This window comes from Salvelinus fontinalis, chromosome 23 (genome assembly GCF_029448725.1).
Source record: "Salvelinus fontinalis isolate EN_2023a chromosome 23, ASM2944872v1, whole genome shotgun sequence".
NCBI classification, from domain to species: Eukaryota; Metazoa; Chordata; class Actinopteri; order Salmoniformes; family Salmonidae; genus Salvelinus; species Salvelinus fontinalis.
The window spans coordinates 26,786,342-26,804,682 of NC_074687.1; the positions used below are offsets into that span (position 1 = coordinate 26,786,342).

General features: G+C 47.8%; 1 protein-coding gene across 1 annotated transcript in view; it reads right to left on the bottom strand.

Annotated features, from left to right (window-relative positions):
• Positions 1-5,325, bottom strand: part of LOC129821073 (unconventional myosin-XVI-like) — a 221,471-nt gene extending 216,146 nt beyond the window's left edge. Inside the window, exon 1 of the mRNA XM_055878333.1 lies at positions 5,220-5,325. The gene's annotated coding sequence lies outside the window, so the exon portion shown is untranslated. The remainder of the gene's footprint in view (positions 1-5,219) is intronic.
• Between the last annotated feature and the right edge of the window lie 13,016 nt (positions 5,326-18,341).

Here is an 18,341-nt window from a genome sequence, read left to right on the forward strand (position 1 = left end):
GAGAGAGAGAGAGAGAGAGAGAGAGAGAGAGAATAGATAAGGAGAGGATGGAGAGAATAGAGAGAAGTCAAGATTGGGTGGTAGAGATAAGGGGGAAAGGGGAGAAAAAAAGTGAGAGAAAGCAAGAAAGAGAAAAAGACAGATGGAGAAAAAAAGAGAGAAAAGCCAGGGGAGGGAATAAGTTTAGAGCAGTAGCCACCAGTTACTACTGGTCTTTCTCTCTCCATCTCTCCTTTTCCTTCCTCCAGTCATTCTTCCACCCCAACCCCCTCCTCCCTCTCACCACCCCTCAATGACCAGCCAGACAATACAATGACCAGCCAGACAATACAATGACCAGCCAGACAATACAATGACCAGCCAGACAATACAATGACCATCCAGACAATACAATGACCAAGCCAGAAAATACAATGCCCAGCCAGACAATACAATGACCAGCCAGACAATACAATGACCAGCCAAACAATATAATTAACGACAGCCAGACAATACAATGACCAAGCCAGACAATACAATGACCAGCCAGACAATACAATGACCAGCCAGACAATACAATGACCAGCCAGACAATACAATGACCAGCCAGACAATACAATGACCAAGCCAGAAAATACAATGCCCAGCCAGACAATACAATGACCAGCCAGACAATACAATGACCAGCCAAACAATATAATTAACGACAGCCAGACAATACAATGACCAGCCAGACAACACAATGAACAACAGCCAGACAATACAATGAACAACAGCCAGACAATACAATGACCAGCCAGACAATACAATGAACAACAGCCAGACAATACAATCACCAGCCAGACAATACAATGAACAACAGCCAGACAACACAATGACCAGCCAGACAATACAATGACCAGCAAAACAATATAATTAACGACAGCCAGACAATACAATGACCAGCCAGACAATACAATGACCAGCCAGACAATACAATGACCAGCCAGACAATACAATGAACAACAGCTAGACAATACAATGACCAGCCAGACAATACAATTACCAGCCAGACAATACAATGACCAGACAGACAATACAATGACCAGCCAGACAATACAATGACCAGACAGACAATACAATGACCAGCCAGACAATACAATGAACAACAGACAGACAGTACAATGACCAGCCAGACAATACAATGAACAACAGCCAGACAATACAATGACCAGCCAGACAATACAATGAACAACAGCCAGACAATACAATGACCAGCCAGACAATACAATGACCAGCCAGAAAATACAATGAACAACAGCCAGACAATACAATGACCAGCCAGTCAATACAATGAACAACAGCCAGACAATACAATGACCAGCCAGACAATACAATGACCAGCCAGACAATACAATGAACAACAGCCAGACAATACTATAACCAGCCAGACAATTACAATGGACAGTAGAGAATAGGGGACACATCTTAGGCCAGAGACAATCAGTAGCCAGGCACACAAAGGAACAACGCAATCCCACAAGTTCCTGACACAGTCCCACAATGCAGCATTCTGAGTGGAGCGGCGTCCTGGACCTACCTTCCCCTTCCCCTGCCCCAACCCATCCCCGACCATGAACCATGACCGCTGCTGCTGCTGCCCACTGTTGCTTACTCTCACGCACACACGCACACTCACACACACACACACACGCACACACACACACACACACACACACACACACACACACACACACACACACACACACACACACACACACACACACACACACAAACAAACACACACACAAACACACACACACACACACACACACTCTCACAATGAAATACACACTGACTCAGAATGTTCGAACACAGACTCAGTAGTGAACGCTAACACAAACCCACATATCCCCACTCACACTGGCTTAAACAGAAACTCACAAGCAACCTTTAACATACTCCCACATCTCCCCTCACACAGTGAGAAAGACATCGCAGGAAGGCAGATGATTCTGGTTATGCTGTGCGCCACTATGCCAGCTGTTACTGCTGTCATAACGTTGACAAAACTTCCCCCATCCCAGACCCAGACCCCTGCTCACTCAGTTATCAGAGCAGAGCTGTTCATGGAAAACTGAACAGAGGGAGAGTGACAGGGGAGAAGGAGAGGGGGAGGGGGGGGGGGGGGGGTCGTGAGAGTGAGTAGAGAGCCAACTGATCTGTGGAAGGATCTTTGGGATTCTAAATGACTTTAGTCTATGACTTTAGTCTTTAATATCAGGACTTTGTCCAAATTGTGCTGTGAATCACAGAGAACAAAGCATTACAGGCACCTAAACATATAGCTTTTCCTTGCTTAACACACTACACATGCACACACACGTGCATACACACGAACACACACATACATACACACAGACAAACACACACACACACACACACATTTACCAACAGCACAAACGTGCAGCACCTTTCTATTAGAAGCTTGACTGCACTGGCGTGTGTGTGTGTGTGTGTGTGTGTGTGTGTGTGTGTGTGTGTGTGTGTGTGTGTGTGTGTGTGTGTGTGTGTGTGTGTGCGTGCGTGCCGTGCGTGCGTGCGTGCGTGCGTGCGTGCGTGCGTGCGTGCGTGCGTGCGTGTGCGTGCGTGCGTGCGTGCGTGCGTGCGTGCGTGCGTGTGTCCAAAGAGACAGAGGGTCCATCTGACCGCAACTATGCAGACCAGATGACTCCACCAGCAGGGAGGACACACACACGCACACATGAACATACACACGAACACACAAACACACGAACGCACACACACGCATGCCAAATTCTCTCCTCTGTCCAGCCCTGCTGACCTCATTGGGACTCTACAAACTTGTTTGATGCATTTGCTGTTTGTTTTGGTTGTGTTTCAGATTATTTTGTGACAAAAAGTTAGACGCTCTATTATCATGCCCCCCCCCCCAAAAAAATTACTAACCTCCTCTGTTATTGTAATGGTGAGAGGTTAGCATGTCTTGGGGGTATGACATAAAATGCTAACCTCCTCTGTTATTGTAATGGTGAGAGGTTAGCATGTCTTGGGGGTATGATCATCATTATTCAGGATTCATTCAGGACTGTTCCATAATCATGGTAGCATCCACATTAATGTAGAAGTGTTTAGAAACATAATATATTCTTATTTACAATAAAAGTGACTCCAAAATAACACAATACATTATTTACTATTTCTTTCTATTGAGTAAAACATTTTCTGAAACATCCAAAACAAACAGCAAATGCATCCAACAAGTGTGTAGAGTCACACGGTTGATGTAATCATTGTGTGCTAGGAATATTGGGACAAATTATACAACTTTGGACTACTTTAATACACAAGTGAATTTGTCCCAATACTTTTGGTCCCCTAAAAGGGGGGTTTTATGTACAAAAAGTGATGTGATTTCTAAACGGTTCACCTGATAATGGAGGAAAATACCCTAAAATTAAAGCTGATAGTCTGCACTTTAACCTCAAAGTCATGAATCATTTGAAATCCAAAGTGCTTCCATTCAGCCACAAGAGCATTAATGAGGTTGAGCGATTAGGACTGGCTCGCAGTCAGCGTTCCAATTCATCCCAAAGGTGTTCGATGGGGTTGAGGTTAGGACTCTTTGCAGGCCAGTCAAGTTGTTCCAGATATGGTGAAGTCAATGGATGGGCATTTCGGCCCTCACAGCTAACGTCCATTTCAAGATCATAAGGTGGGGAGTTTTTGAATCTTCAGGCAGTGTCCTCTTGATTGCTAGCTATAGAATCAATTCTTAGTTTCACAGTGTTATCTGATGTGAGATTCTATGCCTCTGCGTCCCAGCACATTGTTTTCACCATATCAATCACGGCCGGTAATATAAAAGTCTCTGCATTAGTGTGTGGTTTGATAGTGGGCCTAGCCATTCACTGTGGGAATGATTCAAGTGCAGCGGTCAAGTGTGGCCTTTTCCCGTGATCTAAGGGCACTCTTTTGATTTCAATAACAACAAGGTTACCAACATTACAATGATTTAGACCAGGGGTGTCAAACTCATTCCACGGAGGGCCTAGTGTCTGCAGGTTTTTGGTTTTTCCTTTCAATAAAGCCCTAGACAACCAGGTGTGGGGAGTTCCTAACTAATTAGTGATGTTAATTCATCAATCAAGTATAAGGGAGGAGCGAAAACCCGCAGACACTCGGCCCCCCGTGGAATGAGTTTGACACCTGTGATTTAGACAGACAAAGATGATATTATAATATACATTTTTATTATTATATTTGTAATTTTTTTACCAGAATTTTTTACATTCTCCTGCGACCCCATTTTCATATCAGGCGACTGCACATGGGGTCACAACCCCTAGTTTGGGACCCGCTGCTGTATGTGAAAACAGCAACTCCATATAAAATAGAGCTTTGTGGGGTTGTTGCTGAGTGCCAGAGAGTTGCATCAAAGCATCAGTAAACCAACTCTATTTGACTCCATTTTCAACACTAATGAGGGTTATTGCTGACAGACATTATTGCGCTGGTCTGTGTGTCTCTGTATCTGTCAGGTTTATTAGAAGTGATGGTGGGATGATTTGCCAAACATAGTTTGACAACCACACATGTGAACACAATCAGAGCCATTCCAACACAAGGACAGCCTTTATGCTCATTTACAGATGTTACGTGTGACGACCTTCTCATGATTCTTCAAACAGCCAGTACAAGAGGAGAGAATATAATCCCTTTTCCACACATTCATCATGTTGATTTTACACCCCTTGCCACACACAGCCTTAGCATTTGACGGTATATTTAGAACCATGACAACTGCACCGCACATCTGCCTGTCCTTTCATTCCCTATAGCCGGGAGCACCCACCCACGCACGCACGCACCCACCCACCCACGCACGCACGCACGCACGCACCCACCCACGCACGCACGCACCCACCCACGCACGCACGCACGCACGCACGCACGCACGCATACACACAGTTCAGACCATTAGACCACTAACACACACACACATGCTCTCTCCTACCCTCTCTCTCTCTCTCTCTCTCTCTCTGACTCTCTCACTCACTCACTCTCTCAAGCTCTCTCACTCTCTATCTCTCTCACTCTCTCCCAAACACTCGCTCCAAAGAGAGAAAGAAGAGAAAAAGACAGACAGAAAATCCCTCCACCATTCAACCTACATGATCTTAGAAAGAAAGGAACATTTACAAAAAAATAAAGAAAGAGAGGAAGAAAAAGATCCCTACCGGAGGAGCCCGTCCACAGGGAACAAGGGATGGAGGAATGAGAGAAAACGTGTCTATCCGCCAAGCGAAGGGACCGCCGCCTCCCACACTCTTCCACCGAATCAATCACACTCTTTCACCTCCCCGTCACTGTGATGTCATTCATTCAGCCATTCCCCCGTTGCCATGACAACTATACCGCTTTGTTTTCCTCTTTCTCCCACCGCTCTTTTACTCCTCCCTCTCTCTCTGTCAGACCCCACCGATCCATTCTGAGGGGTGCAAAAATACCCCCACCTTCCCAAAAGCCCCGCTCTTCCCCCTTATAATTTCTGTCCTGTCCTAGAGCAGGGGTAGGGGAGATTGGGGGGTGAGTCAGAACAGGGGAGGGGGAGTCACCTTCAATTGAGGCTCAGCTAACTGTGCCTGCGCTAGGTGTCATAGAGCAACAGCAAGCACACCTGACTCAACTTCCACAGCTTGGGACAATAAGGTCTATGTGCATTTTGGTCTAATTGTTGTTTTTGACATATTCTTGTCCTGTTCAATGTTATCTAGCTAAATACCCTAATTCATGGAACAAAACACACAAAGCAAAACACACAGAGAACAAAACACACAGAAAAAAACACACACAGAACAAACACACAGAGCAAAACACACACAGAACAAAACACACAGGACAAAAGAGATGTGGAAACCAGCCACTAGAGGCAACAGTGAGCTGTGAGCACCTGCCTCTGGTAACAAAGGTTGCATATTCGAATCCAGCAATTAAAAATGTATTTTGTAAATATATATGTATTTTTTTATATTCCAAGCCTTAACCCTTACCTTAACCATTCACAGTTAATACCTAAAGTTAAGATTTAGGAGTTAATGCCTAAACTTAACCCTAACCTTAAAAATGTGGAGTTAATGCCTAATGTTAACACTAACCTTAGACATCTGGAGCTAATGCCTAAAATGTGTCGTTTGGAACAACTTCAAAATGTGATGTTTGAGAAAAATGTATGAGACTGTGAGAGCTGGTTGAAGAAAAAACACACAGGACAAAACACACAGAGGACAAAACACACACAGAACAAAACACACATAGGACAAAACACACACAGAACAAAACACACACAGAACAAAACACACACAGAACAAAACACACACAGGACAAAACACACACAGGACAAAACACACACAGGACAAAACACACAGGACAAAACACACACAGAACAAAACACACACAGGACAAAACACACACAGGACAAAACACGCACAGGACAAAACACACACAGGACAAAACACGCACAGGACAAAACACACACAGAACAAAACACACACAGGACAAAACACACACAGAACAAAACACACATAGGACAAAAGACACATAGAACAAAACACACACAGAACAAAACACACACAGAACAAAACACACACAGAACAAAACACACACAGAACAAAACACACACAGAACAAAACACACACAGGACAAAACACACACAGAACAAAACACACATAGGACAAAACACACATAGGACAAAACACACACAGGACAAAACACACACAGAACAAAACACACACAGGACAAAACACACACAGAACAAAACACGCACAGGACAAAACACACACAGGACAAAACACACACAGGACAAAACACACACAGAACAAAACACACACAGGACAAAACACACACAGGACAAAACACACACAGGACAAAACACACACAGGACAAAACACACACAGAACAAAACACACACAGGACAAAACACACACAGAACAAAACACACACAGGACAAAACACACACAGGACAAAACACACACAGAACAAAACACACACAGGACAAAACACACACACAACAAAATACACACAGGACAAAACACACACAGAACAAAACACACACAGGACAAAACACACACAGGACAAAACACACACAGAACAAAACACACACAGGACAAAACACACACACAACAAAACACACACAGGACAAAACACACACACACAACAAAACACACACAGGACAAAACACACACAGAACAAAACACACACAGGACAAAACACACACACAACAAAATACACACAGAACAAAACACACACACAACAAAATACACAAAGGACAAAACACACACACAACAAAATACACACAACAGAACACACACCCTGCAGCATTATCTGATCTGATTGGAACCCTGACTCCGTCCAGCCCAGGTACATCATTAATATACTCCTTGTGTTAATCCTCATGTTGACCTTGGGGACATTAAAGAAAGGAGACCCTCCTCATTACAATTATGACTGTGAAAATGTTTGTAATGACCTCTCAAACACACCCAGGTAATGGCTGAAATGGGCTCAATGGAACACATTATCTTTCTGTTGAATCAATAAGAATGCTGAATATTTGTGTGGGATTTAATGCATCGTCTCGACACTTACATCACAAGAAAGAGAAGTAAAATAATTTTATTTTGATGGGTGTTCAGTTTTTGTGGACTTGAAAGAAGTAAAATTTTGTTGAAATGTTTACAAATTAGATGTGCTGAAATGAAAGCAACTTCAGAAAATTAACACTAAATTCGTAGGGATATTATGTCTGATCACACAAACAATGTAAAGTATGTATTGATGGCTGTAAACTGTTGATTTTTAATCTGAGGGGGTCCTGCTATTGACACACTTGTTGAATTATGCAAAAGACCGTGACCAAGAAAACAGTAATTAATGAGGCAGTCTAGAGAGCACAAGTGACTGCAGGCAGGTCTAGACACAGCAGGTGAGTACAGGTCTAGACACAGCAGGTGAGTACAGGTCTAGACACAGCAGCTGAGTGCAGGTCTAGACACAGCAGGTGAGTACAGGTCTAGACACAGCAGGTGAGTGCAGGCCTAGACACAGCAAGTGAGTGCAGGTCTAGACACAGCAGGTGAGTGCAGGTCTAGACACAGCAGGTGAGTACAGGTCTAGACACAGCAGGTGAGTGCAGGCCTAGACACAGCAGGTGAGTACAGGTCTAGACACAGCAGGTGAGTACAGGTCTAGACACAGCAGGTGAGTGCAGGTCTAGACACAGCAAGTGAGTGCAGGTCTAGACACAACAGGTGAGTGCAGGTCTAGACACAGCAGGTGAGTACAGGCCTAGACACAGCAGGTGAGAACAGGTCTAGACACAGTAAGTGAGTACAGGTCTAGACACAGCAAGTGAGTACAGGTCTAGACACAGCAAGTGAGTACAGGTCTAGACACAGCAGGTGAGTGCAGGTCTAGACACAGCAGGTGAGTACAGGCCTAGACACAGCAGGTGAGTGCAGGTCTAGACACAGCAGGTGAGTACAGGTCTAGACAGAACAGGTGAGTACAGGTCTAGACACAGCAGGTGAGTACAGGTCTAGACACAGCAGGTGAGTACAGGTCTAGACACAGCAGCTGAGTGCAGGTCTAGACACAGCAGGTGAGTACAGGTCTAGACACAGCAAGTGAGTGCAGGTCTAGACACAACAGGTGAGTGCAGGTCTAGACACAGCAGGTGAGTACAGGTCTAGACACAGCAGGTGAGTACAGGCCTAGACACAGCAGGTGAGAACAGGTCTAGACACAGCAGGTGAGTGCAGGTCTAGACACAGCAGGTGAGTACAGGCCTAGACACAGCAGGTGAGAACAGGTCTAGACACAGCAAGTGAGTACAGGTCTAGACACAGCAGGTGAATGCAGGCCTAGACACAGCAGGTGAGAACAGGTCTAGACACAGCAGGTGAGTACAGGTCTAGACACAGCAGGTGAGTGCAGGTCTAGACACAGCAGGTGAGTACAGGTCTAGACACAGCAGGTGAGTACAGGTCTAGACACAGCAGCTGAGTACAGGTCTAGACACAGCAGGTGAGTACAGGTCTAGACACAGCAGCTGAGTGCAGGTCTAGACACAGCAGGTGAGTACAGGTCTAGACAGAACAGGTGAGTGAAGGTCTAGACACAGCAGGTGAGTACAGGTCTAGACACAGCAGGTGAGTGCAGGTCTAGACACAGCAGGTGAGTACAGGTCTAGACACAGCAGGTGAGAACAGGTCTAGACACAGCAGGTGAGTACAGGTCTAGACACAGTAGGTGAGTGCAGGTCTAGACACAGCAGGTGAGTACAGGTCTAGACACAGCAGGTGAGTGCAGGTCTAGACACAGCAGGTGAGTACAGGTCTAGACACAGCAGGTGAGTGCAGGTCTAGACACAGCAGGTGAGTACAGGTCTAGACACAGCAGGTGAGTACAGGTCTAGACACAGCAGGTGAGTGCAGGTCTAGACACAGCAGGTGAGTACAGGCCTAGACACAGCAGGTGAGAACAGGTCTAGACACAGCAGGTGAGTACAGGTCTAGACACAGCAGGTGAGTGCAGGTCTAGACACAGCAGGTGAGTACAGGTCTAGACACAGCAGGTGAGTACAGGTCTAGACACAGCAGCTGAGTACAGGTCTAGACACAGCAGGTGAGTACAGGTCTAGACACAGCAGCTGAGTGCAGGTCTAGACACAGCAGGTGAGTACAGGTCTAGACAGAACAGGTGAGTGAAGGTCTAGACACAGCAGGTGAGTACAGGTCTAGACACAGCAGGTGAGTGCAGGTCTAGACACAGCAGCTGAGTGCAGGTCTAGACACAGCAGCTGAGTGCAGGTCTAGACACAGCAGGTGAGTGCAGGCCTAGACACAGCAGGTGAGTGCAGGTCGAGACACAGCAGGTGAGTGCAGGTCTAGACACAGCAGGTGAGTACAGGTCTAGACACAGCAGGTGAGTGCAGGTCTAGACACAGCAGGTGAGTACAGGTCTAGACACAGCAGGTGAGTGCAGGTCTAGACACAGCAGGTGAGTACAGGTCTAGACACAGCAGGTGAGTGCAGGTCTAGACACAGCAGGTGAGAACAGGTCTAGACACAGCAGGTGAGTACAGGTCTAGACACAGCAGGTGAGAACAGGTCTAGACACAGCAGGTGAGTACAGGTCTAGACACAGCAGGTGAGTGCAGGCCTAGACACAGCAGGTGAGTGCAGGTCTAGACACAGCATGTGAGTACAGGTCTAGACACAGCAGGTGAGTACAGGTCTAGACACAGCAGGTGAGTGCAGGTCTAGACACAGCAGGTGAGTGCAGGTCTAGACACAGCAGGTGAGTGCAGGTCTAGACACAGCAGGTGAGTACAGGTCTAGACACAGCAGGTGAGTACAGGTCTAGACACAGCAGGTGAGTGCAGGTCTAGACACAGCAGGTGAGTGCAGGTCTAGACACAGCAGGTGAGTACAGGTCTAGACACAGCAGGTGAGTACAGGTCTAGACACAGCAGGTGAGTGCAGGTCTAGACACAGCAGGTGAGTGCAGGTCTAGACACAGCAGGTGAGTACAGGTCTAGACACAGCAGGTGAGAACAGGTCTAGACACAGCAGGTGAGTACAGGTCTAGACACAGCAGGTGAGTGCAGGTCTAGACACAGCAGGTGAGTACAGGTCTAGACACAGCAGGTGAGTACAGGTCTAGACACAGCAGCTGAGTGCAGGTCTAGACACAGCAGGTGAGTACAGGTCTAGACACAGCAGGTGAGTGCAGGCCTAGACACAGCAAGTGAGTGCAGGTCTAGACACAGCAGGTGAGTGCAGGTCTAGACACAGCAGGTGAGTACAGGTCTAGACACAGCAGGTGAGTGCAGGCCTAGACACAGCAGGTGAGTGCAGGTCTAGACACAGCAGGTGAGTACAGGTCTAGACACAGCAGGTGAGTGCAGGTCTAGACACAGCAAGTGAGTGCAGGTCTAGACACAACAGGTGAGTGCAGGTCTAGACACAGCAGGTGAGTACAGGCCTAGACACAGCAGGTGAGAACAGGTCTAGACACAGTAAGTGAGTACAGGTCTAGACACAGCAAGTGAGTACAGGTCTAGACACAGCAAGTGAGTACAGGTCTAGACACAGCAGGTGAGTGCAGGTCTAGACACAGCAGGTGAGTACAGGCCTAGACACAGCAGGTGAGTGCAGGTCTAGACACAGCAGGTGAGTACAGGTCTAGACAGAACAGGTGAGTACAGGTCTAGACACAGCAGGTGAGTACAGGTCTAGACACAGCAGGTGAGTACAGGTCTAGACACAGCAGCTGAGTGCAGGTCTAGACACAGCAGGTGAGTACAGGTCTAGACACAGCAGGTGAGTACAGGTCTAGACACAGCAGGTGAGTGCAGGCCTAGACACAGCAAGTGAGTGCAGGTCTAGACACAGCAGGTGAGTGCAGGTCTAGACACAGCAGGTGAGTACAGGTCTAGACACAGCAGGTGAGTGCAGGTCTAGACACAGCAGGTGAGTACAGGTCTAGACACAGCAGGTGAGTACAGGTCTAGACACAGCAGGTGAGTGCAGGTCTAGACACAGCAAGTGAGTGCAGGTCTAGACACAACAGGTGAGTGCAGGTCTAGACACAGCAGGTGAGTGCAGGTCTAGACACAGCAAGTGAGTGCAGGTCTAGACACAACAGGTGAGTGCAGGTCTAGACACAGCAGGTGAGTACAGGTCTAGACACAGCAGGTGAGTACAGGCCTAGACACAGCAGGTGAGAACAGGTCTAGACACAGCAAGTGAGTACAGGTCTAGACACAGCAAGTGAGTACAGGTCTAGACACAGCAGGTGAGTACAGGTCTAGACACAGCAGGTGAGTACAGGCCTAGACACAGCAGGTGAGAACAGGTCTAGACACAGCAAGTGAGTACAGGTCTAGACACAGCAAGTGAGTACAGGTCTAGACACAGCAAGTGAGTACAGGTCTAGACACAGCAGGTGAGTGCAGGTCTAGACACAGCAGGTGAGTACAGGCCTAGACACAGCAGGTGAGAACAGGTCTAGACACAGCAAGTGAGTACAGGTCTAGACACAGCAGGTGAATGCAGGTCTAGACACAGCAGGTGAGTACAGGTCTAGACAGAACAGGTGAGTACAGGTCTAGACACAGCAGCTGAGTACAGGTCTAGACACAGCAGGTGAGTACAGGTCTAGACACAGCAGCTGAGTGCAGGTCTAGACACAGCAGGTGAGTACAGGTCTAGACACAGCAGGTGAGTACAGGCCTAGACACAGCAGGTGAGTACAGGTCTAGACACAGCAGGTGAGTGCAGGTCTAGACACAGCAGCTGAGTGCAGGTCTAGACACAGCAGGTGAGTGCAGGTCTAGACACAGCAGGTGAGTGCAGGTCTAGACACAGCAGGTGAGTACAGGTCTAGACACAGCAGGTGAGTGCAGGTCTAGACACAGCAGGTGAGTACAGGTCTAGACACAGCAGGTGAGTGCAGGTCTAGACACAGCAGGTGAGTACAGGTCTAGACACAGCAGGTGAGTACAGGTCTAGACACAGCAGGTGAGTGCAGGTCTAGACACAGCAGGTGAGTACAGGCCTAGACACAGCAGGTGAGAACAGGTCTAGACACAGCAGGTGAGTACAGGTCTAGACACAGCAGGTGAGTGCAGGTCTAGACACAGCAGGTGAGTACAGGTCTAGACACAGCAGGTGAGTACAGGTCTAGACACAGCAGCTGAGTACAGGTCTAGACACAGCAGGTGAGTACAGGTCTAGACACAGCAGCTGAGTGCAGGTCTAGACACAGCAGGTGAGTACAGGTCTAGACAGAACAGGTGAGTGAAGGTCTAGACACAGCAGGTGAGTACAGGTCTAGACACAGCAGGTGAGTGCAGGTCTAGACACAGCAGCTGAGTGCAGGTCTAGACACAGCAGCTGAGTGCAGGTCTAGACACAGCAGGTGAGTGCAGGCCTAGACACAGCAGGTGAGTGCAGGTCTAGACACAGCAGGTGAGTGCAGGTCTAGACACAGCAGGTGAGTACAGGTCTAGACACAGCAGGTGAGTGCAGGTCTAGACACAGCAGGTGAGTACAGGTCTAGACACAGCAGGTGAGTGCAGGTCTAGACACAGCAGGTGAGTACAGGTCTAGACACAGCAGGTGAGTGCAGGTCTAGACACAGCAGGTGAGAACAGGTCTAGACACAGCAGGTGAGTACAGGTCTAGACACAGCAGGTGAGAACAGGTCTAGACACAGCAGGTGAGTACAGGTCTAGACACAGCAGCTGAGTACAGGTCTAGACACAGCAGGTGAGTACAGGTCTAGACACAGCAGCTGAGTGCAGGCCTAGACACAGCAGGTGAGTGCAGGTCTAGACACAGCAGGTGAGTGCAGGTCTAGACACAGCAGGTGAGTACAGGTCTAGACACAGCAGGTGAGTGCAGGTCTAGACACAGCAGGTGAGTACAGGTCTAGACACAGCAGGTGAGTGCAGGTCTAGACACAGCAGGTGAGTACAGGTCTAGACACAGCAGGTGAGTGCAGGTCTAGACACAGCAGGTGAGAACAGGTCTAGACACAGCAGGTGAGTACAGGTCTAGACACAGCAGGTGAGAACAGGTCTAGACACAGCAGGTGAGTACAGGTCTAGACACAGCAGGTGAGTGCAGGCCTAGACACAGCAGGTGAGTGCAGGTCTAGACACAGCATGTGAGTACAGGTCTAGACACAGCAGGTGAGTACAGGTCTAGACACAGCAGGTGAGTGCAGGTCTAGACACAGCAGGTGAGTGCAGGTCTAGACACAGCAGGTGAGTGCAGGTCTAGACACAGCAGGTGAGTACAGGTCTAGACACAGCAGGTGAGTACAGGTCTAGACACAGCAGGTGAGTGCAGGTCTAGACACAGCAGGTGAGTGCAGGTCTAGACACAGCAGGTGAGTACAGGTCTAGACACAGCAGGTGAGTACAGGTCTAGACACAGCAGGTGAGTGCAGGTCTAGACACAGCAGGTGAGTGCAGGTCTAGACACAGCAGGTGAGTACAGGTCTAGACACAGCAGGTGAGAACAGGTCTAGACACAGCAGGTGAGTACAGGTCTAGACACAGCAGGTGAGTGCAGGTCTAGACACAGCAGGTGAGTACAGGTCTAGACACAGCAGGTGAGTACAGGTCTAGACACAGCAGGTGAGTACAGGTCTAGACACAGCAGGTGAGTGCAGGTCTAGACACAGCAGGTGAGTACAGGTCTAGACACAGCAGGTGAGTGCAGGTCTAGACACAGCAGGTGAGTACAGGTCTAGACACAGCAGGTGAGTGCAGGCCTAGACACAGCAGGTGAGTGCAGGTCTAGACACAGCAGGTGAGTGCAGGTCTAGACACAGCAGGTGAGTGCAGGTCTAGACACAGCAGGTGAGTGCAGGTCTAGACACAGCAGGTGAGTGCAGGTCTAGACACAGCAGGTGAGTACAGGTCTAGACACAGCAGGTGAGTACAGGTCTAGACACAGCAGGTGAGTGCAGGTCTAGACACAGCAGGTGAGTACAGGTCTAGACACAGCAGGTGAGTACAGGTCTAGACACAGCAGGTGAGTACAGGTCTAGACACAGCAGGTGAGTACAGGTCTAGACACAGCAGGTGAGTACAGGTCTAGACACAGCAGGTGAGTACAGGTCTAGACACAGCAGGTGAGTACAGGTCTAGACACAGCAGGTGAGTACAGGTCTAGACACAGCAGGTGAGTGCAGGCCTAGACACAGCAGGTGAGTGCAGGTCTAGACACAGCAGGTGAGTGCAGGTCTAGACACAGCAGGTGAGTGCAGGTCTAGACACAGCAGGTTAGTGCAGGTCTAGACACAGCAGGTGAGTGCAGGTCTAGACACAGCAGGTGAGTACAGGTCTAGACACAGCAGGTGAGTACAGGTCTAGACACAGCAGGTGAGTGCAGGCCTAGACACAGCAGCTGAGTGCAGGTCTAGACACAGCAGGTGAGTACAGGTCTAGACACAGCAGGTGAGTACAGGTCTAGACACAGCAGGTGAGTGCAGGTCTAGACACAGCAGGTGAGTACAGGTCTAGACACAGCAGGTGAGTACAGGTCTAGACACAGCAGGTGAGTACAGGTCTAGACACAGCAGGTGAGTACAGGTCTAGACACAGCAGGTGAGTGCAGGTCTAGACACAGCAGGTGAGTACAGGTCTAGACACAGCAGGTGAGTACAGGTCTAGACACAGCAGGTGAGTACAGGTCTAGACACAGCAGGTGAGTACAGGTCTAGACACAGCAGGTGAGTACAGGTCTAGACACAGCAGGTGAGTACAAAGGCGTTTTGAATTTTTTGGGGAGTATCTTCATCCAACGGTTGCATGTTTTAGAATTATTTTTAAAACCTTTTAACAATTTTTATGACAGCTGCTAATTGGTCCACACTTTACTTAATCACCAACCATCCCTTCTCCACATCCAACCCTCCTCATCTAGCTGTTGATGGGTCATGATTAGGGGTATTGTATTAGAGATAGACAAAATGTGTGTTTAGGATATAGAGACAGACAGACAGACAGACAGACAGACAGACAGACAGACAGACAGACAGACAGACAGACAGACAGTCAGACAGACAGACAGACAGACAGTCAGACAGACAGACAGACAGACAGACAGACAAGGGGGGCAGGGAGGTAGTAAACACCTCCAGCTAAATAAATATATAAAAGTAAGTTTGATGGAATCTCCCCTGACACATCTTTCATCATCTTTATCTCACAAATAACAAGTACTGGAGGAAAGAGGAGATGGTGGACGGTGAGCAGAGGGATGAAAAGAGGTATGTCTTTATTTTATTTCACCTTTATTTAACCAGGTAGGCCAGCTGAGAACAAGTTCTCATTTACAACTGCGACCTGGCCAAGATAAAGCAAAGCAGTGCGACAAAAACAACAACACAGAATTACACATGGAGTAAAACAAACGTACAGTCAATTAAACAATAAAAAAATCTATATACAGTGTGTGCAAATGTAGTAAGATTAGGGAGGTAAGACAATAAATAGGCCATAGTTGCCAAATAATTACAATTTAGCATAATTACAATAATTACAATTCTACTTGATGTGCAAGTAGACATACTGGGGTGCAAAAGAGCAAAAATAAATAACAATGTCGGGATGAGGTAGTTGGGTGGGCTATTTACAGACAGACTGTGTACAGCTGCAGCGATCGGTAAGCTGCTCTGACAGCTGACGCTTAAAGTTAGTGAGCGAGATTTAAGTCTCCAGCTTGAGTGATTTCTGCAATTAGTTCCAGTCATTGGCAGCAGTGAACTGGAAGGAAAGGTGGTCAAAGGAGGAATTGGCTTTGGGGATGACGAGTGAAATATACCTGCTGGAGTGCGTGCTACAGGTGGGTGTTGCTATGGTGACCAGTGAGCTGAGATAAGGTGGAGCTATACCTAGCAAAGACTTATAGATGACCTGGAGCCAGTGGGTTTGGTGACGAATATGGAGCGAGGGCCAGCCAACGAGAGCATAGATGTCGCAGTGGTGGGTAGTATATGGGGCTTTGGTGACAAAACGGATGGCACTGTGATGGACTGCATCCAATTTGCTGAGTAGAATGTTGGAGGCTATTTTGTAAATGACATCGCCGAAGTCAAGGATCAGTAGGATGGTGACTTTTATGGGGATAAGTTTGGCAGCATGAGTGAAGGAGGCTTTGTTGCGAAATAGGAAGCCGGTTCTAGATTTAACTTTGGATTGGAGATGCTTAATGTGAGTCTGGAAGGAGAGTTTACAGTCTAGCCAGACACCTCGGTATTTGTAGTTGTTCGCAAATTCTAAGTCAGAATCGTCCAGAGTAGTGATGCTAGTCGGGCAGGCGGGTGAAGGCAGCGATTGGTTGAAGAGCATTCATTTCATTTTACTAGCATTTAAGAGCAGTTGGAGGCCACGGAGAAGGAGTGGGAGAAGTAGTTGGTGAAGTAGTTGATGAACCAGGCGACTGCCTCGCTGAACCAGGCTAGGCAGTCATTTGAGAAACCAAGGCTGTTGAGTCTGCCGATATGAATGCTGTGATGGACAGAGTCGAAAGCCTTGGTATGGAGGTATGGAGAGGAGGAGAGGGAGAAGAAAAGAAAAGAAAGAAAGAAAGAGACGTAAAGATTGAGTGAGAACAACCTTGAAAATTTGGTCCATCAGAAGCATGAAATTACAGGAGTAGAGAGAGCAGAGAAAAGTCCGAGGTCTATTCTCTTATAAATGGAGTCCTTCCAGACTGGTTTGTTGATTTACAGTACAAATATTGGATTGACTAGAGGAGAGCCACTGATATAACTGTGTCTGTAAATAAATGTAACAGCAGTGGAATCAAACCCATAATTTGGTAACTGGTGGGTTTCCAACAGACTCATGCTGTGACCTGAAAAATATTATGCAAATCTCTCTCTCTCCCCCTCTCTCTGTACATGCCCCACATCACTATATATTTCGTTTTTTCTCTTGATCTCACTTTCTCCATATTCCTTCCCTTTCATTATTGTCTTCCCTCTCCTATTTCTTCAATGTATTAGTGATGATGCCTCCATCTGTAGCTAAGGAGATAAAGCTTCCATGTCTTTCAGATTCCCTACTCAGCAGTGCACCACCCCAACACACACAAACACACACACACACAAACACACACTCACACAAACACACACACAAACACACACTCACACACATTTCTCCACAATCCACAACTCCTCCTCACACCTCATCACCAACCCCATCTCTCATCCCTCTCTCACTCCCATCCCCATCTCTCATCCCTCTCTCTCTCCCATCCCCATCTCTCATCCCTCTCTCACTCCCATCCCCATCTCTCATCCCTCTCTCACTCCCATCCCCATCTCTCATCCCTCTCTCTCTCCCATCCCCATATCTCATCCCTCTCTCTCTTCAATCCCCATCTCTCATCCCTCTCTCACTCCCATCCCCATCTCTCATCCCTCTCTCACTCCCATCCCCATCTCTCATCCCTCTCTCACTCCCATCCCCATCTCTCATCCCTCTCTCTCTCCCATCCCCATATCTCATCCCTCTCTCTCTTCAATCCCCATCTCTCATCCCTCTCTCACTCCCATCCCCATCTCTCATCCCTCTCTCTCTCCCATCCCCATCTCTCATCCCTCTCTCACTCCCATCCCCATCTCTCATCCCTCTCTCTCTCCCATCCCCATCTCTCATCCCTCTCTCTCTCCCATCCCCATCTCTCATCCCTCTCTCTCTCCCATCCCCATCTCTCATCCCCCTCTCTCTCCCATCCCCATCTCTCATCCCTCTCTCTCTCCCATCCCCATCTCTC